Source organism: Chrysemys picta, chromosome 4 (genome assembly GCF_011386835.1).
Source record: "Chrysemys picta bellii isolate R12L10 chromosome 4, ASM1138683v2, whole genome shotgun sequence".
NCBI classification, from domain to species: domain Eukaryota; kingdom Metazoa; phylum Chordata; order Testudines; family Emydidae; genus Chrysemys; species Chrysemys picta.
In genome coordinates this window covers 99,804,515-99,828,366 of record NC_088794.1, presented here as the reverse complement: position 1 = coordinate 99,828,366, position 23,852 = coordinate 99,804,515, and the positions used below count along the sequence as shown (strand labels likewise).

The window sequence follows — 23,852 nt, the reverse complement described above, 5'->3', positions numbered from 1 at the left end:
ATGGGGTCCGTGAAATAAAAGGGCGTGAAAGTTAAAAGCTATATCAGGTGTCACTGCTTCTTGTATTTTTAAATGAATATGTAGAAGGCAGCCATAGAAAATTCTGCTTATTATGGATAGGTATTTTTGTAGTTGGGCAAATAGTTTTAGTTTTTTTGTGTAGTTTTTGTTTTAATTTTCATCTTTGTGGTAAAGGGTGAGCAAGTAGATTTTTGTGTGCGCTGTGCCATGCTGGGCCTGGCTGGGACTGTTTTCATGGCAGTTTGACTTGGCTGATGGACAATAAAAAGAAGGTTGAATTGTTTTTGTCATTTTGATATAGTGGAAGAGTGAAGATTTTTCTTGATGCTCTTGGACATGAGCTAATAATGCTGGTTTGAGCTATACATAACGTGAACAGGCACCTTGCAAAGTTTTACTCTCTCCTGTATATACCTCCATTCTTGACCAGAAGTACCCCAATAATTCCATCACCGGGCCTCCATTGAACAGAATAAATTTACTACTAAATGGAGAGAGAAGGTGGTTGAGGTATCTTTTATTGGGCCAACTTCACCCACCATGTCTCTGGAATATCCTGAGACCAACACGTCTACAACAACACTGCATATGAGAGTTAAAATTAAGTGGCATTATTTGTCCACATTAAAAAATCACTAAACTTGGATGAAATTATCAAACTCATTTTGTAATACAATGCTGTTTTAGGACCCATTAGTCCAAAAGTAAGTGACATCCTACTAGCAGTTTTTTCTCACTATATCCTATTGTTGCTTATGTTAGTTGTAGGTTGCCCTTTAGTGAGAGAAGTGGTGCCTGATTCTGCAAGCCCTCTTTACTGTTTTTTCTGAACTCAATTTTGGGGGTCATTTGTGCATATTGTAGGCTTGTACATTTAGGCTCTGATTTGTAAATTCTTCTGAGATTCTTATGGATGAAAGGTGATCTTGTGTTCATATAACCTTCTCATTTCCTTTAACTATCAAGTCATAGATTTCCCCTGTTAAATATATATATATATATATTTTTATGACGGAGGTATGTTGCTGTCCATAGTTTGACAATGAACGGACAGTGTTATCAGAGAGGTATATCAATCTGTCACGTCATGGCAGATCTGAGCTATCCAATTGCAAGACGTACACACGGAAGACTCAGTGTGGAGGGAAAAACGTTGGGTCAGATGCATCCCCCAAAACTAGACTAGCTGTAAAAATAAAATTAGGTTATACAAAATCTAAAACAAATGTAAATGGTTTCCTAGAACTTTAAAATAAAATTGCAATAGAATTAATATTTTTAAGTATCCCCTTGTATTTCCAGTCAAAATATTGAATGATTAGGTTAATATGAGACCTTGACCCTGGAAATGAAACTAACTGGTCTGTTTTCTTTCTTTCTTTCTTTCTGTATGATGCACCTTTGCAACTTGGACAAACATAGAAAAAAATAGATTTCTAAAATTCTGTCACTTTTAATAATCTGTTTGTTTGTAGTACAAGTAAGATGTATATAAACTGAGAGAGATTTTAAAAATGTAAATTGCTAGTGTCCCTTCTGAATTCACTAATTAGATTGTCACTGCCATTTTATAAATTGTTTCTTTCTGGGGCATAATTTTGTTTTGGAGTTCTGGAGAATCCATTCCAATTTTATTGACATTCTCATACTTTTTACTTGGCCTTATGTCCCAGCTATTACTCTGAAGGCAAATGAACTTTCAGGTTACATAATAATTTGAGAAGTCAAGAAAAAACACTTATGGGTCAGCTTTACCAGCATTCCTTGATTGTTGTGGTATCTCTGGGATGTCACAGTAGAACTGGAAAAAGAACAGGAGTACTTGTGGCATCTTAGAGACTAACAAATTTATTAGAGCATAAGTTTATGCTTATGCTCTAATAAATTTGTTAGTCTCTAAGGTGCCACAAGTACTCCTGTTCTTTTTGCGGATACAGACTGACACGGTTGCTACTCTGAAACAAGTAGAACTGGAGTCAGTGGCATTATTTGGAGAAAGAAAGTTGTTTGTTTGTTTTTGTTTTTAAAGGTGATTGTGTTACATCCAACAGTTGAAATGAATAGTAGGGACATTCAGTATGTATTTTGGAAATTAATGACATTTATTAATTTTGGCCCTGATCACGTGCAGAGGGGACTATTAATGAGTAAAGGTTAGGTGTATGATTTATGTCTGCAGGACTGAAGCCTCATTTTGCAGGTCTTCTTTAATTTGTCCTTTAGTCATTTTCTGCATATCTATAAAGGTATATGCAGGTTAGTTCTTCATTATGACAGATATTTGTGTATATGCTGTTTGTCTGTTCTGCATATAATTACTGTCTGTGTCCATGCATCTCTGTAGCACTACTGAAATTTATATGTATAAGTGCGTGGAGATGCATCAGTTTAATTAACAAAGTGAACTCTGAGTTTAAACATTTAAGGTTTACAATTTAATTTTAAGTCTGAAAGAATATCAAGTAAATTTTAAAATCCTAATTTCACTATGGATCAACATATGATACTGTTCTAATTTTCCTGCTTATAAAGGCAGGATGGGGAGCTTCTCTGCCTAGTTTATTGTGATAATCTGGACTTGGACACGGAGAGAGAATTTATTAGGGAGAGCCAGTGTCAGCATAAATGGATTAACAGAATTCAGAGATAGGAGTGTGAAAAGTTAATGCTGGAAATGATGAAAACATAATACAGCACAATGTTGAAATGGAAGGCAAAAAGGGAAGAGAATATAAGGGTGGATTAAAAATTAATAGATTTTTTTTAAATGATTTTTTAAAATTTAACAGGCTATTTTTAAAAATAAATCTATTTTAAAATTGGATATTTAACCTATGTTAAGGCCTAAATTTATTATAATCTATTTTAAGCTAAGTACCAAAAATAATAGTAAGCAGTAACTGTCTGCTTCAGCCACCGTTCCAGAGGACATGCTTCCATGCTGATAACTAGTTCTGCCTGATAACAGTCCAAAGCAGTGGGGACTGACGCATGTTCACTTTCATCAACTGGGTCAGATGCCACCAACAAAAGGTTGATTTCCTTTTTTGGTAGTTTGATTTCTTTAATTTCTGCATCTGAGTGTTGCTCTTTTAAGATTCTGACAGCATGTTCCACACCTCGTCCCTCTCAGATTTTGGAAGGCACATCAGATTGTTAAATCTTGAGTTGAGTGCTGTAGTTATCTTTAGCAATCTCTTATTGGTACCTTCTTTGCATTTTGTCAGATCTGCAGTGAAAGTGTTCTTAAATCGAATAACGTGCTGGGACGTCATCCGAGACTGCCATAACACGAAATATATGGCAGAATGTGGGTAAAACCACAGAGCAGGAGACATACAATTCTCCTCCAAGGAGTTCAGTCACAAATTTAATGCATTATTTTTTTAACGAGTGGCATCAGCATGGAAACATGTCCTCTGGAATGGTGGCTGAAGCATGAAGGGACATACAAATGTGTAGCATATCTAGTATGTAATACAGTGCGGCCACAAAAGTGCCATGCCAATGCCTGTTCTCACTTTCAGGTGACGTAAATAAGAAGTGGGCAGTATTATCTCCCATAAATGTAAACAAACTTGTTTGTATTTGTGATTGGCTGAACAAGCAGTAGGATTGGGTTGACTTGAAGGGGATATTTCTAATAGGATGAGGTCTACTAGTTCTACAGCCTTGAACGGCATTGTGACCAGAAACAGTCAGTTCAACTCACTAACTACAAGTAATCCTTCCTTTGTTTAATAAATCAGCATTATATATAACATTGTTTGATAAACCTTTTTTCTTATGTATCAGCACATTTAAAGTAGTTTCATTTAATAAAAATATGCTGGTTTTGTGCATTTGTAATTTAATCTGTATTTCCATTCAAATAGAACTTAACACAAATCAGAAGTAAAATATTAATCATCTAGTAAATAAGAAATGCGTCATTCACCATTTTCTAACATAAAAATGTAAAAATTGAGACTCTGGATAAATTAAGTTAAAATATATAATTACTGACATTACACTTGTATACCTTTATCCTCCTGGTTAGTGCAAAAAAAAAAAGGGGGGGGCAGATTTAGCATAAAGGTTGTTTAGTTACAAATAAGTATATTTTAATGGTTCCCAACCAATGAAAATCAACCATTCTTTGGGGAAATAACTAAAAGTGCAATTGCAAAACAAGATTGAAATTATTTATTTAAATATAGGTTTCCTACTTGCTGATTTAAATCAGGATTACATTGGTGATTGTGTTGCTTTGATTTAAATGAATCTGCCCTGCAGAGAAGTGTTCTTGTCTTTTAAAGACAAGGGACAGTATTTAATTCATACAAAAAAAATTAGAAAGAAATTACAATATGTATAGAGTTTTAATGTAAGTGACATAAAAACATCACATAAAGTGGTATGGAATTTTGTGCTGGCTTAAATATACTCTGCAGATTCCCCCTGGGTTAAGTATGTTTCAGGGAATTTGGACAGAACACAGGCACTACCATATTGTATTGGACCTAAGGTCCATCTATTCTATTACTGTCTCTCGGACAGTGGCCAGTACCAGGTGCTTTAGGGGTAGGTGTAAGAATCCCACACTAGGTACTTCTGGACTATTCTGCCCCTATATTAGATCTCATCATAATTCTAAATTGATTTAAGCCATGAAGCACGATATCCCTTCCACACAATTTTTATCTTCAATTATGATAAATTCTTGATATTAACATCCCTTCTTGAATCTTGTTAGTTCTTGGCCTCAACTTCCCATGGCAATGAATTCCTTGGTAATTCCTTGAATTGCATTTGAATTTCCCACCTATTAATTTCATTGAATGTTCCCTTGTTCTTGTGTTATGAGACAGGGAGAACAGAAGTTCCTGATTCACTTTCTTTATGCCTTTCTTTATTTTACATACTTTTATCTTGTCCTCTCTTAATCATCTCCTTTTCTAAGGTAAACAGTCCCAACATTTCATCCTTGCTTCATATGAAGAGTTTCCATATCCTTGACTCATGTTGCTCTTTATTGAAACCCACTCTAGTTCTGTTGTATCCTATTTAAAATGGGATGATGAGTAATATACCCAGTATTGCAGATGAGACCCCACCACTGATGTAGAAAAAGCATTTTAATTTTAGTATTTATCACAATCCCATTCTTCATGCTGCTTAACATTTTGTTCACTTTTTTGACCACAGTCTCACACGAAGCAGAAGTCTTCATTGATATGTTTACAGTGATGCCCAGATCTCTTTCCTGAGGAAAGAAAGAAATCTTTAGCACAGCATACTAGAAAAGCTTACTTATCAAGCAACTGAGAGTAATAGGTGGAATAGCTTATTTATAAAAGAGCTGTGCTGCATAAGAGTAGCATAGCAAAATATGGATCACCTTGGTTCTCCTTTTCATTTATCCAATATTGGATAAGAAGAGAACAAGTTTTTGACTCAAGACATTAGCTTAAGAAGAAGCAGTTGGTGATTAAAAATTGCTGGTCCATATCTCCCAGTGGCTTTTGTTGATATATGCCACTGGGAACATGAATATGCTGTATGTCTTTATCAAGAAGGATCTGTAATAAAGACCAGCCTTTAGATCTAGGGAGGGCTTTAAACACATTTTATCAATGTAGAGACCAAGACAACATTTTTTGGTCTTGAATTCATCTAAGCCTTACCTACCATTCTCATAATCATAAGACTGTAAGGGACCTCAAGAGGTCATCTAGCTCAGTCCTACCTTGAGTGCAGGGGACTAAGTATTATCTAGATTCTAGGTCATCCCTGTCAGGTGTTTGTCTAACCTGCTCTTAAAAAATCTCTAATAATGGTGATTCCATAACCTCCCTAGTCAATTTATTCCAATGCTTAACTACCCTGACAGGAAGGTTTTCCTGATGTCCAACCTAAATAGCCCTTGCTGCAATTTAATCCCATTGCTTCTTGTTCTAAGGTTAAAGGAGAAAAACATTTCTCCCTCCTTCTTGTAACAACCTTTTATGTACTTGAAAACTGTTATGTTCCCTCTGAATCTTCTCTTCTCCAGACTAAACAAACCAAATTTTTTCAATCTTCCCTCATAGGTCATGTTTTCTAGACCTTTAATCATTTTTGTTGCTCTTCTCTGGGCTTTCTCCAATTTGTCCACATTTTTCCTGAAATGTGGCGCCCAGAATTGGGCATAATACTCCAGCTGAGTCCTCGTCAGCGCAGAATGGAGCGGAAGAATTTCTTCTTGTCTGTCTTAAAACACTCCTGCTACTATATCCCAAAATGATGTTTGGTTTTTTTGCAACAGTGTTACACTGTTAACTCATATTTAGCTTGTGATCCACTATTACCCGCAGATCTCATATTGTTGGTCCATTATTTCAGTTTATAAGCTATAAAAAATGGTGGCTTGGATACTATTTTATTTCTACTGTTGGCCTCCCTTAAGGTAGACAAGAATTAATATCAGTTTCTTCAAGAATGTTCTTGAAGGGGGGAACATGCACTTAAGTGTTCTAAATACTGCAGTTCACTATGAAAAGCACCTTTAGTAGTGAGTGGTTTCCTGCATATAATTGTCATCCTGAATAAAATCCCAACTCAGTCCAAGTAACGTGGGAGAAGGAAAAAAAATAAGTAATTCCCAAAGTAATAAATCATGATAATTGTATTTATAGATTCTGTCAGTCGTGCGGAAATAGAAAAGAACACATGAACATTAAAAGCTTCTATTCCACTGGTTCATAGTGCCACCACAGATTCATTAAAAATAGATTAAATAAGTGTATAGCAAGCTTGAAAAAGCTGCACTTAAACTCAGTAGTTTGGGACCTAATTCCTTTACAGGCAGATAGACCAAAAACCACAGATGTCTTAACTATATCCTGCTTCCTAGCACTGACAGAACTCTTTTTGTGCCACAGATGATTATCTCGGATGTACTTGCTTTTGAAGATTTATTTTAAAATATCATTAGAGTTTAACACAAGTAGACATTACAACTATATTGTTTTATCTTATGATCTTTGTGTTAACTTGAAATGGAAAAAGTCCATGTGTTGTAATTTTAGTGCCTCTTCTGGAAGAATGTATTGCTTCTGACAACATAGCATTTGAATAAAGTGATTAGTGATATGATGCCACAGAAATGTAAGTAGTTAGGTTCTTCCCCTCTGACAAGCACAGATTTTAGTTGAGTGAGCAATGTAAATGACCAAATAATATGATCCCAATGTATGTCACAGAAGAACAGTACCAGAATTTGAAATATAATTTATTGTAGTTAAAGAAAGGAGATGGAGGCTTTCAAGCATAAGAATAAATGCATAAAAGTAAAAACAGATGATGTGTTCCCCACCCTTTACAAGGTTCCACCCCAAATTCCTATTTAGTATATGCGTATTTTGAAAATCTAAATATTTCTCTATTTAAAACAATGAAAGGAATATTGTTAACTTGCATTTGTTCCCATACTTAATTTTTGTAAGCACAAGCTTCTCTAAAACCTGTAGAAATGCTTTCCTGCCCATTTTAAAATAACTCCATAAAGAACAATTTTAAACAAATAAACATTCACCTGTAATGTGTGACATCCCATCACTGAAGCTGAGATTGATTATGAACAGAAATGAAATTGATTTGATTCTTTTTTCCCCCCAGGAGCTGAGACTAATGCAGAGAGTAAACAAGAAGCACAGTGAAGAGTAAATTGGATTTGTAAAATGATCTTCTTAATTTATATTATTGTTAGTAACATAGCTAAATAAGTTTGTTAAAATAATAGTTTTTTAAAACGGACGTGTCCTGTTTTTAAAAGGCTAAAAGAGAATCAATAAGATGTAGCTCACAGCATGATACACAGGGAACAGCACAGCCCTATTTTGGTGAAGGGGCAGGTCCTGAATGGCAGCAGGAGTGGCTTCTGCCATGCCATTGACATTCAGGAAGGTAGGGGATAAAAAGGGCAGTGGGGAATGGGAGCACTCAGGTTGCTCTAATTTATGGCATCTTTATGTGGCTGCCTGAGGGTGTGGCTGCAGTCCAGAATTACTGAAGTGCTCCATGCTCTGGTGCTTCCACTCCTGCTCCCAGTAAACTACTATGCTGGGGCCATGATGGAGGGGCAGCATAGCAGTATGTTTGCCAGCTCTATGCCGGGGGACTCTTTCTATGGGCTTCTCTTCTCCCCTTACAGCTCCTTGTACATCTGGAATGTTATAAAGGGGTAGTAGCAGGGATTAGAATCTGGTCCCAGGTCTCCAGTAGGATTTATTCGATTCTTAATTATACTGCCTTTGAGAATGAATGTGGTGAAGCTATTTGTTTGGCAATGCTGTCTTTCCCCACTTTTCCAGAAGAAATAGAATCCAAAATTCCCAATTCCCTTCATTCCTCTATCAAATACTTTGCCATTGCCTTAAAAGTGTGTCTTAAATCCCCTTCTGGCCTCCAGAGGATAACTGCCTACTTCTGTTACAAGGTACTCATGTAGTTCAAGTGTTAGGTCTGTGCTGTGGCTTTTATTAAAGGTCCTGGGCTCCAGCCCATATGGGCAGTTACTGTGATTCCTCATGATGGCATTTTTGTATTTTCAGTTGAGTCTTTAAAAACACTTGCAAATGGCATACACAGATATGCCCAAATAACATTAATATTGCAAAGTCAAGCACTTAAAAGTTTGAAAATGCCAGCATTTGCTTATTTAACCTTAGGGCAAGCGCATAAGGGGAAGACTTCTGACAGGGTTGCAGAGTCTGGAATAGAACCCTCACGTACAATGCCTTAAACACAAGGAAACATCCTTCCTCTTCTTGCAGCCCTCTGCCTCATTCACTGTTCATCCTGCAGACAGAATGAGGCAAGAGTAGAACAAATAGCATGTGATCATATAATTAGACTATCATGTTTATGGTCAAAGGGCAGAAATAGGGTTTCTAGCCTTAATTCTGACACTATCAAACTTCTGAGTAATGTTCTTTGAAACATTGACCTTGTCCTAATGGTTTTTTGTATGTAATTTAGACAGAATTTTACTCTGATTCTTTTCCTCATATACTAATCAAAGGCTCTTTTGTTTACTGCAGTTTTCAGATATAGGTGGTGTTACTCCTGGGCAAGTCTGTACAATACCCTGTAATATTTCTAGCTAGGATTGTTGTGAACTGCTTCTTAAAACTCTTCGGCTTGACGGTACTTTTTCTGCGCGTAAAAGGATATTTTAATGCTTACCAGGAAGCTGAGTTATTACATATCAGTTTGGAAGCTCACCTCTTCCCCCCGATCTCTTATTCACCCATTCCTTTCTCTTTCATTGTGGGAAAATTTTTACTCTTAAATATGCTTTAGTCATATTCTTTTTAGTCTTCCTAAAACATTAGTGTGATGAGGAGAATCACACAAACATTTGAGCTTTGTCTTTCTGCCTAATTGGTAGTGCACACCTGACAGAAGCACACTTTACAGGTAAGGGTTAGGGCCAGCATCTTTTACTTTATCCACTAATTTGGTGCTTCATTTATTGGGTTCTCTACAAAACTAGTTCCAGGCCTCCCTTTTTTTATTTTCTAGACGTACAAACCACCTTAGCTGAAGTAAATGAGATTTCTGGGTGCTCACCAGCTCTAAAACTAATAAATAGATGTTTTAAAGGAGATCTTAAAAACTAATGGACACACTTGAAACCTTTGGCCTTCCTCTGTTTTTTGCTGATATCAGTGAAAGCATATTGAAATGATTTTTAAGAGATGGTGAGCACCCAGGAGGTCAGAAGAAGCTGGTGGGAGCTGCAGATACTCAACGCTTCTAAAAATCAGGCCCTTAATGCATACAAAATAACTAGAAAATAAGTCCTGTCGACTTAATTCCCCTTAACCTGTGCCACCCTTCAGGAAACTTAATTTTTTAGTAGGCAAGTAACAAATGTTGAAACTTAATCCTGATAAGGTTTCCAGTATGTTATCATCCTTTCTGTATGTATCCCGAACTTCTCTAGTTTAAAACAGCTAAGAGATCAATACTATGTTATCATAAACTTTAAACATACTCTTGTAGAGCCTGCCTGTCCCCCTCCCCCCCACACACACACATTTCATGCAGTGTTGCTATGGCAGTAGGGAAAAAATTCTGCATGTTAACAAGCCCATGTTAGGTATTGGAGGTTTTTCACAAATCAGTTAAGTGCTTGCCTGGGGCACTGAAAATTGAGACTACAAAACAATAAAAGCCACTTACTAACTAGAAGTGGCAGAAACATTTTAGAGATTGGGAAATCATGCTCTACCATTTGATATAGACACTTCAGTATTCTATGCAGTGATACTTTTCTGTTTGAAAACCATATCCAAAAAAGTTGGAACAGTGTTGCTCTATATATACATCTCTACCCCGATATAACGCGACCCGATATAACACGAATTCGGATATAACGCGGTAAAGCAGCGCTCCCGGGGGGGGGGGCTCTGCGCGCTCCGGCGGATCAAAGCAAGTTCAATATAACGCGGTTTCACCTATAACGCGGTAAGATATTGTGGCTCCCGAGGACAGCGTTATATCGGGGTAGAGGTATATTTTGTATTATAGGCAAGCAGCACAGAGCATTGATGTGAAGGGAGATGCTTGTGGAAGTATTTTATGGGTATGTTTGTCTTTAATGCAAAAAATACACCTCCCTTTGTTTTAAAATGTACCTTGCCCCTTACTAAGTTCTTGGAGTTTTAAGTGTACAGTTATCAGTCTCTAGTTTTTGATGTTAATATGTCTGCCTTCTAATGCAACAAAGATAGACTGCACCCACATTAGTTGCTATGAAGTAAGGTGAAAATCATTACATTTTCATTTGCTAATTAATATCTTGAACAGGGGCTTGTGTACATGGAGCAGTTGTTCCAGAATCAGCTAAAGTGCTACCTTATTTCAAGTGCTGTAGCTATTCAAGATTAACTCTCTGTGTGGACACTCTTATTCTAGACACTCTGTACGTTGGTCACTTTCCCCAGAAAACACCATCCTGGCCACTATGGATGTAGAAGCCCTCTACACCAACATTCCACACAAGCCGTCAGGAACAGTATCCCCGATAATGTCACTGCAAATCTGGTGGCTGAACTTCGTGACTTTGTCCTCACCCACAACTATTTCACATTTGGAGACAATGTATACCTTCAAGTCAGCGGCATTGCTATGGGTACCAGCATGGCCCCACAGTATACCAACGTTTTTATGGCTGACTTAGAACAACGCTTCCTCAGCTCTCGTCCCCTAATGCCCCTACTCTACTTGCGCTATATTGATGACACCTTCATCATCTGGACCCATGGAAAAGAAGCCCTTGAGGAATTCCACCATGATTTCAACAATTTCCATCCCACCATCAACCTCAGCCTGGACCAGTCCACATAAGAGATCCACTTCCTGGACACTACAGTGCTAATAAGTGATGGTCCCATAAACACCATCCTATACCGGAAACCTACTGACCGTTGTACTTACCTGCATGCCTCCAGCTTTCATCCAGACCACATCACACGATCCATTGTCTACAGCCAACCACATTTGCTCCAATCCCTCAGACAGAGACAAACACCTACAAGATCTCTATCAAGCATTCTTAAAACTACAATACCCATCTGCTGAAATGAAGAAACAGATTGACAGAGCCAGAAGAGTACCCAGAAGTCACCTACTCCAAGACAGACCCAACAAAGAAAGTAATAGAACGCCACTAGCCGTCATCTTCAGCCCCCAACTAAAACCTCTCCAGCGCATCATCAAGAATCTACAACCTATCCTGAAGGACGTTCCCTCTCTCTCACAGATCTTGGGAGACAGGCCAGTCCTCATTTACAGACAGCCCTCCAATCTGAAGCAAATACTCACCAGCAACCACACAACAAAAACACTAACCCAGGAACCTATCCTTGCAACAAAGCCCATTGCCAACTCTGTTCACATATCTATTCAAGGGACACCATCATAGGACCTAATCACATCAGCCACACCATCAGAGGCTCGTTCACCTGCACATCTACCAACGTGATATATGCCAGCAATGCCCCTCTGCCATGTACATTGGCCAAACCAGATAGTCTCTACACAAAAGAATAGATGGACACAAATCAGACGTCAAGAATTATAACATTCAAAAACCAGTTGGAGAACACTTCAACCTCCCTGGTCACTCAATTACAGACCTAAAAGTCACAATACTCCAACAAAAAAACTTCAAAAACGGACTCCAACGAGAAACTGCTGAATTGGAATTAATTTGCAAACTGGACACCATTAAATTAGGCTTGAATAAAGACTGGGAGTGGATGGGTCATTACACAAAGTAAAACTATTTCCCCATGCTAATTTTTTCCCCTACTGTTACTCACACTTTCTTGTCAACTTTTGGAAATGGGCCATCCTGATTATCACACAAAAAAAAAAAAAAAACCCTCTTGTATTTTCCCTCCTGCTGGTAGTAGCTCACCTTAATTGATTACTCTCATTATAGTTGGTATGGCAACACCCATTTTTTTCTGTGTGTGTGTGTGTGTGTGTGTGTGTGTGTGTGTGTGTATAAAATCTCTCTTCCTACTGTATTTTCCACTGCATGCATCCAACGAAGTAGGTTTTAGCCCACTAAAGCTTATGCCCAAATAAATTTGTTAGTCTCTAAGGTAGGATTACCATATTCAAACATTTAAAAAAGAGGACACTCCACGGGGCCCCACCCCCGGCCCTGCCCCAACCCCACCCCTTCCCCGCCCCCAGTCCAACCCCCTCCCCAAAGTCCATGCCCCAACTCTGCCCCCTCCTCTGAGCACCCTGCGTTCCCCCTCCTCCCTGCCACTCTGATCTTGGTTGGGGGTTGCTAAGTGCTTCCCTGCTCCCCACTTGCCCTGCACCCCCCCTCGCCCCTGCAGCCTCTGTGCCTCCTGCTCCCCACTCGCCCTGCACCCCTCCGCCTGCCCTGCGCCCCCTGCCCCTCCAGCCTCTATGCCCCTGCCTGCCCTGCTCCTCCTCGCCCTGCAGCCCCTGCACCCCCCCGCCCCTGCAGCCTCTGTGCCCCCTGCTCCCCACTTGCCCTGCAGCCCCTGCACTCCCCCGCCCCTGCAGCCTCTGTGCCCCACGTCTGCCCTGTCCCTGCGCCCCCGTACCCCTGCAGCCTCTATGCCCCTGCCTGCCCTGCTCCTCCTCGCTCTGCAGCCTCTTCACCCCCCCGCCTGCCCTGCTCACCCGGTAGCCTCTGCCTGGCAGGGGCTTCAGACGCTCAGTGGCGACCGGGGCAGCGCAGGTCCCTGCAGCCCCGGCACACGCCGCACTCTCTGTCCCGCAGGCTCCTTCCTGCTGTGCGGGGTGATGGGGCCGCAGGAAGGGTTTCCCAGTGGCTGGGGAGTCCCCGCCCATGAGGGAAGCCTGAGCCGCTGGCTGGGTCCGGCCTCCCGTGGTCCTGCGGGCTCTGCTGGGGCGCGCGGTCTGCCTGGCATCCGAGGGCAGCAGCGCCCCCTTCGCCGCCTTCTGTGGCTGCGCCCCTCCCTTCCCCTGCCCGAGCTTGCTACAATGTAGCCAGGTGGCTGGGCTGCGCTGCGGACCCTGCGGGTTGTGCTGGGGCCAGGCGGACCCTGGCTTATGCTGCCTCCCTATTTCCCCGGACATGTTCGGCTTTTTGGAAATTCCCCCCGGACGGGGATTTGAGTACCAAAAAGCCGGACATGTCTGGGGAAATCCGGACGTATGGTAACCCTGTCTAAGGTGCCACAAGTACTCCTCGTTCTTTTTGCTGATACAGACCAACACGGCTACCACTCTGAAACTTGTAAAGCTGTTATCCTAGTGCATTATCACAAGCTAGGAAAAACCCTATTGTCAGTCAGCCTGGGAAAACAAAAAATGGGCCAGACAGTAAAATTTAATTTCTTCATTATTGTAAGGTCCACACTGCAATTTGTGCACCATATCTACTGTAATTTTCAGGTCAATTTTATTAACTTTTTGATTTTTATGAACTCAGTCTCCAGTTATTTTATGAACTAAGGGTTCTATTGTATGCATTAATGTGATACAAAGTGTGCCTTACTGGGTTTATTACATTTAATAAAATACTTAATGGTAAATGCAGGTACATGCGGGGAAGATTTTTTTTAAGGAAGCTTATTCTAAGTCTTAAGGGCTTCTTTCTGTTAAAAGGATTGTCAGCTTTTTCAGCTCTCGTCTCTAATTTACCTGTGACGTGTTTTAATTCCTATAGCGCCTCTTTTTTTCCTCTCCTCATAAGAATTTATTGTTTCTGTAAAGTATTTCCTTGGGCATCTTTAAATGCTAAATGTGTGGTTTTGTACTGTGCTGTGTCTTTTCATCATCCTGCAGTAGAAAATGAGTTTCAGTGTTAGAGGAAGGCCTGTAGTGCAGATCTTGGCTACTAAGGGTACATCTACACTACAGGGGGGAGTCGATTTAAGATACGCAAATTCAGCTACGTGAATAGCGTAGCTGAATTCGACATATCGCAGCTGACTTACCCCGCTGTGAGGACGGCGGCAAAATCGACTTCTGCGGCTTTCTGTCGACGGCGCTTACTCCCACCTCCGCTGGTGGAGTAAGAGCGTCGATTCGGGGATCGATTGTCGCGTCCCAACGGGACGCGATAAATCGATCCCCGAGAGGTCGATTTCTACCCGCCGATTCAGGCGTGTAGTGTAGACCTAGCCTAAATAGAGCAGCTTTTCTGTTCACCTCACAGCTGCTAAGTGTTTTATTTTGCATCTGTTACAGAGGATGGGTTAGTAACTGTTAGTAGCTGTCATCATATGAAACAAAGATACGACTTGATTAGTCAACCGGTGTCAGTTGTTAAAACAGAAATGAAGTCAGTTATTTTCTCCTGATAGAGAAAAATCTATTAATTTCCCTTTTACTGAGTATGTGAGAATGTACATAACCTGAATCCATGATTGCCTGGTCTCCTTACTCTGATGTCTGTCTACTTTAAAACTTGTAATTTAGTCATAATAATTATAAGACCATGTTACATTTCTGGAGTTAAATCTATTTGACACATAACCCATATGAGAAAGGCCCTTAACAAATAATGGTGCTTGCATGATAAGGTTTAGTTAATATTAGGATTATAAAACCTGGTTTTAAGGAGGAATTGCAGTTTATATCCTAATGGAAGATTTTTATACTTTTGTTTGAAATTTCTGCTTAACAATGGTTTAAAGTTAGAAAGGTTATCCTAACTTGATCAGCAAGACTAAAGTGTAAGTGTGTGTGTGGAAATGTGCAGACTAGTAGGACCCTTGAATTACTTTGTCTTAAATTTGATGCCCAAATGAGGAACAGTTTCCACCATTCCAGTCCCTTCACAGCTACATTGGAACCTGTAAAGCTTGAGGTGCGGGGGTGTTTAACATTTTGTTTTCCATAAAACGATGCAAAAAAGTAAAAGAAAATTATGCTTTTGTTGTTGTAGCTAGGTATCAAATCAAGCAAAATCAAATGTTCTCCTCATAACATTAAAACAAAACCCCCCAGATGACATTTTCATCTGTGCTAAAGTACAGTGTTTTCAGCAGCAAAAAAAAAACCCCTTTCCCTGATGTCACTTAACAATTAAAATTATTCAGTCATAGCAATTGTGTGTGTAAATAATTTGCTTAAACCTTGCAAGGGGGTGGGGGAGACAGTGAATACTCATCAAGGAGAGAGATATAATTGACCACTGCTACTAGCTTGCTTATAACATTGGTATGTGGTGAAATCTTAAGAATATGTTTGGAGGTTTCATCATTAGAAAAATGCTGAATTCATTTTTAATCACTTAGCAATCAGATTCTCTAGGACTTCATAAATATCATTTAAAAATACTAGAGTTAAGTTTTTCCCTTTGCTTTTCCATAGAATTTTTTTCTCTGAGTCAACAGTAAGAATTTTATTAACTTCCTAATCGTGGGGAGGGAATAAGGATTTGGTCCATGATGAATCCGAATGTGCAGATCAGAGTTATAACCAATTAAATTCCAGTAAGTAATCTTTCCTGTTCTGAAATGTCTTTCCAGATTTAAAGCTCTGATATGCCTTTACTGTCAACAGAAAAGCAAGTCGCTGTAGCTGCTTTTAAAGATTTTGTGAAGTTAAAATGGATGCCACATGCTCATGTATTGACATTTTTGTGGGTCTCTGAATACAGTTTATTGGACTACTGAGACACTCGTGAAGTGATGGGACAGTATTACATGTGGGTCACAAATGGCAAGTCAGTTTACATAGCATACAACTGGTAATAAGAAGGTAGTGCATAATGATTTAATAGCAGATTTTTATGAATCTGAGTGAATTATGTTGCATTTATGGTTTATGCGTAGTTACATACATAATTTTTAATATGATGGAATCAGTAAATGTCTGTGTGCTTTTCCAGAGGGGAATGTGCAGGTGCTGGAGCTAGTTTTAGTTCACAAGCTTTTCTTTCTTAACGGGCCCACTTCCTTACTATAATTGATTACTATTATAAAAGTATTATTATAATGTGCTTATAATTACAGGGGAAAGTAATGGAGTGCAGAAAACAGGGCAAGGTAATTAATTCAGTTATTGTTTTGTCATATAACAAAATGAGGTTTGATTACCCTTATTCACAGAAAATGGTCTAGGGCAAGAAACCTGTAAAAAACAAAAAAAAAAGTATAATCTTGTGGGGTTATGAGCACAGGGTCCCCTGCTTTTTTATGGTTTTGGGGTTTTTTTTGTTTGAAATACATTCACTTAAATTCACATTCACTTAAACAATTTTAATTAAAATCTAAGCAATAAGTGTTTTAACTGTGATGTTGCAAATTTGCCCTGCTATTAAAAACTGAATATAGTCTCTGCAACAGAATTGTACAGCAAGATGATCTAGTTTGAGAGAGACTGGAAATAAGCTCCTCTTAACGTTTCTAGTTAAACTGTCAAGGAAAGGAAACTAACATAATCCTATTCCAGTGCATTTGATCCTAGAGCAAAATCCTAGCGCAAAACACTGCTTTGACTTTATAAGTCATGGGGCTATGCCCTTGTGATAAATTTATTCCCACCCTCTCTGCTAAGGAAGAGGGCATGCTTACCCAGATGCTGTCTCTGAGCCTTGTTTGGGGATTCTTTCATCTCAGCTATTAGCTATGAGGTGTCTAAAACTCAGACCTTTCTCCCTCATCAGCTTTGGAAGTGAGGAGAATCTCTCGCCTTTTCCCCTCCTGAGTCTACTGTGCTGTACTCCACACCCCACTTCCTCTGAAGGGGTATGTGTTTACTGCTCTACCTACCTCAGTCTCCTGTCTGCTGCGGGTGTGGGGTTGGAGGGTGCTTTACTATTTTATCCCTCTCTTTCTCCTCCAGCATTTCTTTTTTTGGGTATTGTTTACCTTTAATAGCACAGTTGTAGTGTAGTGTAGTTCCAGCTACAGATTGGAAGGAAAAAACCCCTCAAATTAAAGTCAGAGTTACCCTCTTCGGATAGACAACTTGTGTAAAACAGATTCCATCTTATAAAGCCATTCGCTGGATTTAGAAGTAGAGTTCTGTAATTCCATACTGCAAATTTGATCGAGTAGTTCTATATGCTGCTGCTTTGTTCACTGCCAGATTTTTGTAAGTTCAGTGCTCTATATGACGAATTCTGGCTCACGTTTCTAATAGAAACGCAAACATAGGCATCTACGTTTTCTACCGCATTTGGGTCTTTTCAGAATGTGCTTCTTTTTCCTCTGTCAGATTGAAGGACCATGACAGATGGACAACTGAAGTTCATGTACACTACTAGCGTAAAGGGGTGGTGCCTGTGGATGGGGGCAACGCGTGGAGCCGCCTGCACACCACCCCACCCCCCCCCCCGCTACCAGGAGCAGCTGCCGGACATGCCGACCACTTCTGGGAGCAGCATGGGGTCAGGGCAGGCAGAGAGTCTGCTTTGGCTCTGCTGAGCTGCCACCCGGGAGCTGCCTGAGATAAGCAGTGCCTGAAGCCCATCCGCACCCTGGCCCCAGCCCTGAGCCCCCCTGCACCTCCTCCCAGCACCCACACTCTAAACCCTTTCCGGCATGCCAACCCATGTCCCATGCCCCTCACACACTCCGAACCTCTTGTCCCCAGCCCAGAGCCTGCACCCACTCCTACATCCCAACCTCCTGTCCCAGCCTGGTGAAAGTGAGGGAGTGTGGAGGAGAGCGAGTGACGAAGGGAGGCGGATGGAGTGAGTGTGGCGGAGCCTCAGAAGGGGCGGGGCAGAGGTGTTTGGGTTTGTGTGATTACAGTTATTTCTACATTTTCTTTAAGGTAGATCCTGGGTTGCACTTAAATTCAAAAAGTGATCTTGTGCTTAAAAAGGTTGGAGATCACTGCTCTAAGACATGCCTAGTTCACGTTAATGTAGTTCTGTGGAGGAACCTTCTAGAGTGCACCAGCAGGGTCTAGATGGGGTAGTTTGAGCACAGCATGAAATCACCCCTCTCTGGTGTGCTTCTATTGTAGCACCATGTAGAAAAGCCCTTACTCCAGCTTTGCACATCAATATTGTAATACCATATTGAAATCTGTCCATTGTGTAAGTAGAGCGTTTTTTGCTGCTATTAGAATAAATAGACCTGCTAGTTTGAGTTTTATCCAACTTAATGCTTATCAATGTATCTGAAATACAAAATTTAGTCAGTAAAATATGAACTGCAAATCATTATGTGTAATACTAAGTTACAGGACAGTATGCCAAACATAGAGGATACTGATACATGTCTGGAAATTCACATATATGACCAGACTTCATATGTGAATAAAGCTATGCAGGTACTTCGGTGTTTGCTGGCGTATGGCCCAAGTTGATATTGATTGCACTAGGCAGAGGAATTTCTACCACATGACTCCTTAATAGTGTCACTCTACATGTCTCTGTGAAATGTTTAGATTGTTCATATTGAAATGCCTGCATTTCAGGAATATTGAACCTACTTATCCTCAAAAGATAGTATATCAGAGCCCAACATTAAAACTTACAATTTCAGATTCCTGAGAGAGACCAGGTGGATGAGGTAATATCTTTTATTGGGCCAGCTTCTGTTGGTGGAAAAAACAAGCTTTTGAACTCTACAGAGCTCTTCTTTCAGATCCCAGCATTTTTCTGTGTTCCAGATAAATCAGGGATCCCCACTTAAATAATGGAATCAATTCCAGGAACTCTTGTAGTGTTCCTGTATATGTCTTTATATTTAAAATAGATTTTTTTTTAAGGGGAAAAAAGGTTGCCAAAAAGAGCAAATAAATGCAGATAAACACAGACCATAGTTGGAGCAAATATAAAGAATCACAATCACTAACAAATTAGTAAAATGTATAGAGAGGACTATATAGGGTCCTCAGGACCATAGTAGTTGCATTTAAAATTATATACAGTTTTCATATTATAGTACAAGATGAATTAACGGGCTTAATGTAAGTGTAAGTACATAGAATAGAAGTATAGTTTAATGAAGATGGCTGTTTAAAGAATGACTGGTTTCAGTACCCTTTACAGTGGATACTTTTTTATGCTGGAAAGTTTTTATCATCACTTACACCTCTTTGAGGCTATTCTTGAGAAGCCAACCTGCTATTTTATTTTAATTTTTTAGTTCTTGATTTCTTTTAATGTAAGTGACAGAAAAATGCTTCAACATGCATCAACCTGCGGGTCTCTTTAGACAAAGCACATTCACCTGGTATGTGTTAACTTGTTTGAAAATAGTGGCTGGTGGAAGTTCTGAATATAAAACAGGTAGAACCAGATTGAATATTTACCTCTGTTGCAGAAAGCCGAGAGTGTAAAGTGATGGATTTTGGGTCTTATAGCTGGATAAAATTGTGTTTAGGCCTCGATAGTGTAGAGAGAACTTTGCTACTGTTTTCACTCCCCTAAATAGTTGCAGGATAGCAAACTCTGAAACGTCAGTATTTTAACAACAAAAATATAGCATGTAAAAAAAAATGTGGTTTTAATAATCTATCTATTTTTGGTAGCCACTAACATATTAACATGAATATCATGTGGTATTGTTTTTCCACATCTCCATATTGAATGAGAAATGAAACTTCAGAAGCTTAGTAGTGTTTATAATGGTAGTAATTTGTTTATTACTAAAATAACCACAGGTCCAGTCCTGTTCCTGGTGAATTCATAAGGAGTTTAGCATTAGCTTAGAGTGGAACATTAGGGATTCATCTCTTTGGGAGCATCTGTTGCACTAGATAAACTACTAACAGGATTAATCTACAAAATGCATGTTTATAAACACTTGTGGTTATGCGTTTGTACAGTTCCTAGTACAATGGAGCTTCAAAACTAATTAGAATATCTGAGTGTTACCATAACATATACATTAAATAACTGGACCAAAGTTTTGACCCAGTGTACTTCATCAGTGTCTAAGTATGCTGTGCAGTGTTGCATAACTTCATTATTTAACTTTGAAAATGTAAATAGAAATATTGTACAATATTTGCAAGCAGTCAAAGTAATGATTATCACTGAAGATGAAAGCTATACAGACTAGATTTGCTAATATTTAAATGTCTGAGATACATTTTTCAGTTGATTTGTTTGGAATCAACAGTTTCCCTGCAAAGCAGTTGTTACCAGAGTTACCTTCTCACAATGGCCAGAATGTCTGTATTTTCTGCTACCAGATTTTCTCCCCTTCTCATCTTCCTCTTCTAGAACCAATTTTGCTTCCTCCTTGTGTATTTTAGAGTCACACAAAAGTGAAACTTCTTTTGTGTAACAGTCATATACGCTTCACCAACTGGACTCTAATTTATCTAATTAACTCTAGCAAAGAATATTAGGAAAAAATTAATATAATCCTGGGATGAAGAAACTACGTGCAATTTATGGTAGCACTCTATTCTGCAGTTGATTTCACATCTAAGGCCACATCTACACTACCCGCCGGATCGGCGGGTAGTAATCGAGCTATCGGGGATAGATTTATCACTTCTCATCTAGATGCGATAAATCGATCCCCGAATCGACACCTGTACTCCACCTCGGCAGGAGGCGTAAGCGGAGTCGACGGGGGAGCTGCGGCAGTCGACTTGCCGCCGTGAGGATGGCCAGGTAAGTCAAACTCAGATACTTCAACTTCAGCTACGTGAATAGCGTAGCTGAAGTTGCGTATCTTAGATCGATTTCCTCCCCCCCCCCCCCCCAGTGTAGACCAGCCCTAAGAAGCCAGGCTTCTAAATGGAGAAGACTTGAGGCTCTTGATGTTTCAGATCCTTATTTCTCCCCTGGCACAGGAAGAACTTCTGAATTCAAGGACTGTAGAAGATGATGGGGTCATGGATTCCATTCTGCAGAAAATATCTAATAGGTCGGATTGTTTTGCATCTCTTCTTTTGTCTGACTACAGATTTCTTACACTAGTGGTTCTCATTCTTTTCCCACTCCATAGTCCCAGACTATCCACTTTTTTTCTTCTGTGGTGTTTAAACCCAAAATGTGTTTCAAGTCATCAGCACATCTTCAAATGCAGCTAAAGATTAGCTACTGAAGAAAACAAACTGTTAATATATGAAAAATAGCAGAACTACACAGTAAAGCTTAGATGTTTGCTATCTGTTTTCTGTCGCACACAAATAAGACACGTTTCCCACCAGCTTGTGTGTATATTAAGCAAGGGCACCCAGGTTCTCCTTCCGATGTGCTCAAGTTCTCAAGCTACTGCTCCTGCAGGTAAAGATGCGGTAGTGTTTTGTTTTCTTTCTCTTTCATCTCCCTTCAAGTGGCTACCCCAGATTCTTTAGGTGACAGAGGCTTTCAGATTAATGTCTTTAGTTTGCTGTAGGTCCTCAGGAACATCACTGATCACCAATATCACTAGCGCTTATCGCTTGGCCTGATGGACTTTGCCTGTGCCTTTTCAGGGGAGAGAATTAGACTATGGCTACACTACAGATTTTACAGCGGCACAACTGTACCGCTGCAGCTGCATCACTGTAAGGTCTCCCATGAAGCCGCTCTCTCCCATTTGCCATAATTTAACCACCCCCATTGAGCAGCAGTAGCTATGTCAACGGGAGAGCATCTCCCACTGACATAGCACTGTCCACACCGGTGCTTTTGTCAGTGAAACTTACCTTGGTCAGGGTGTGTTTTTTTTCACACCCGTGACTGACAAAAGTTTGTTACCAACAAAAGTACCAGTACAGTATAAACCTAGTCTTAGCATACTGTCCATTTAGTTGGGCTTTTGGTTTTCTTTTGTTTTGGCATAGGGGATTTTTCCAGACAAAGCATGTCACCGTCCTTCAGAAGATCTTGCCTGGAAATATTCTGGAATCTGCTCTTAAAGGATTTTTTAAAACTAGTATTGTGCCCTTTCGTGGTGGTGGTTATATTAAAAAAAGTCCTGAAAAGTTACGTTTTATTTTCCTGCTTATTTTAATCTTAAAAATATTCAGGAATGAAATTTGGTCTTCCCTGGGTTTGTTGGCAGCTTAGTGTTGGTGGTCTGAAAGATGTTTATTGTGAGCGCTGTTGTGCAGGAATGATGAACTTACCTGTAGTGGATGGAGTACAGACTCTCTTGCGCTTTGTCATCACTGGTAATAAATTAAAAAAAAAAAAAAAGCTACCTCGGGGCAGCTATCATGCATGACCTATCCCAAGCAAGAAACACAGTGAAAACAAGGCACTTAAGTTTTACTGCAAGGTAAACTAGGCGAGGCCAGCATTATATTTCTGCCTGGGGCTGACCTCATAGAGCTTACCTTGTGTAAAACTATAAAGTGCCCTGTCTTCATTTGTTTCTTGCTCGGGAGAGCTCATGCACGTTAGCTGCCCCAAGGTTTTTTTGTTGCTTGTTGTTTTTTTTAAATACACCTTATTTTTACTAGTGAAGACAAGGCCATAGGTATAGGTGTTAAACTAAGTGGATGAACATAAATTAAAAAACGGATTGTTTTTATTTAAAATAGGATTCTTTTTTTAAATAAATCTATTTAAAATTATGACAACATATTCTAAGGCCTAAATTTACTATAATCTATTAAAATTTGAATTAATAAAAAATATTTAGGCAACATGTTTGCTGCTAGAGTTTTAAACAAAGCCATACCACAGAACTGGTGGAAGTCACTGGTTGAGCATTTAAACCACAGTTTTGTTGATGTGCTAAACCAGCCATTGACCAGTAGTAGTCCCTTCTGCAGTTGCAGTGAGAATTTCTACATGTCAGCTTATTCAACTCATTCAGTTTAATGACTAGTTTGTTTCAAAGTTAAGAAACCAACCAGGAATTGAGAAAGCAGGAAAGCTTATTTTCCTCTTATAATTTATGAATCAAATTATTATATGTGAGGATGAGTTCTGCTAGTTTTCAGTGCTGAAGGAAGCAGTCCATGTTCTAACAATAAAGTAAAAAATAATTTGAATAAATGTGTTAAATAAATGTAGGTAGATACACAGTATCCTCCTGGTTAGCAAAAAGAAGTACCAGATTTAATGTAAAGGCTATATTTAGTTGCAAATCAACATATTTCAATGATTAACAACCAGTGAGAATTATCTTTTATTTAGGAAAAATAATTACAGTACAAAAGCAGAACAAAATTAAAACCGGTTATTTAAATGAAGGTTTCCTGTTTGCTGATTTAAATCAGGATTACAATGAGTGACTTAAATCCTTTTGATTTAAATCATTACACCTTGGTATAAGAATCTCTTACTCTCTCAATTATTGAGTTTTCAGTCTTTTGTGATAATCCTAATTCCACTTATTCTTGAGTCATGTTAGTCTCCCAGGATAGACCAGATCTGAATTTCTAATGTAACAAACAGTTGAGGATGAGATGTGGGGAACTTC

The 23,852-nt window shown here is 39.4% G+C and overlaps 1 protein-coding gene and 1 long non-coding RNA gene across 6 annotated transcripts in view; both read left to right on the top strand.

The window, feature by feature from the left end:
* The window catches only part of SPRED1 (sprouty related EVH1 domain containing 1), a 103,773-nt gene that overhangs the window by 4,746 nt on the left and 75,175 nt on the right, over nucleotides 1-23,852 (top strand). The gene's annotated exons all lie outside the window — the stretch shown is intronic.
* On the top strand, nucleotides 1,929-22,610 carry LOC135983149 (uncharacterized). Its single transcript, XR_010600659.1, has 3 exons — nucleotides 1,929-17,264; nucleotides 17,737-21,103; nucleotides 21,286-22,610. It is a non-coding gene; the product is annotated as an uncharacterized LOC135983149 (long non-coding RNA).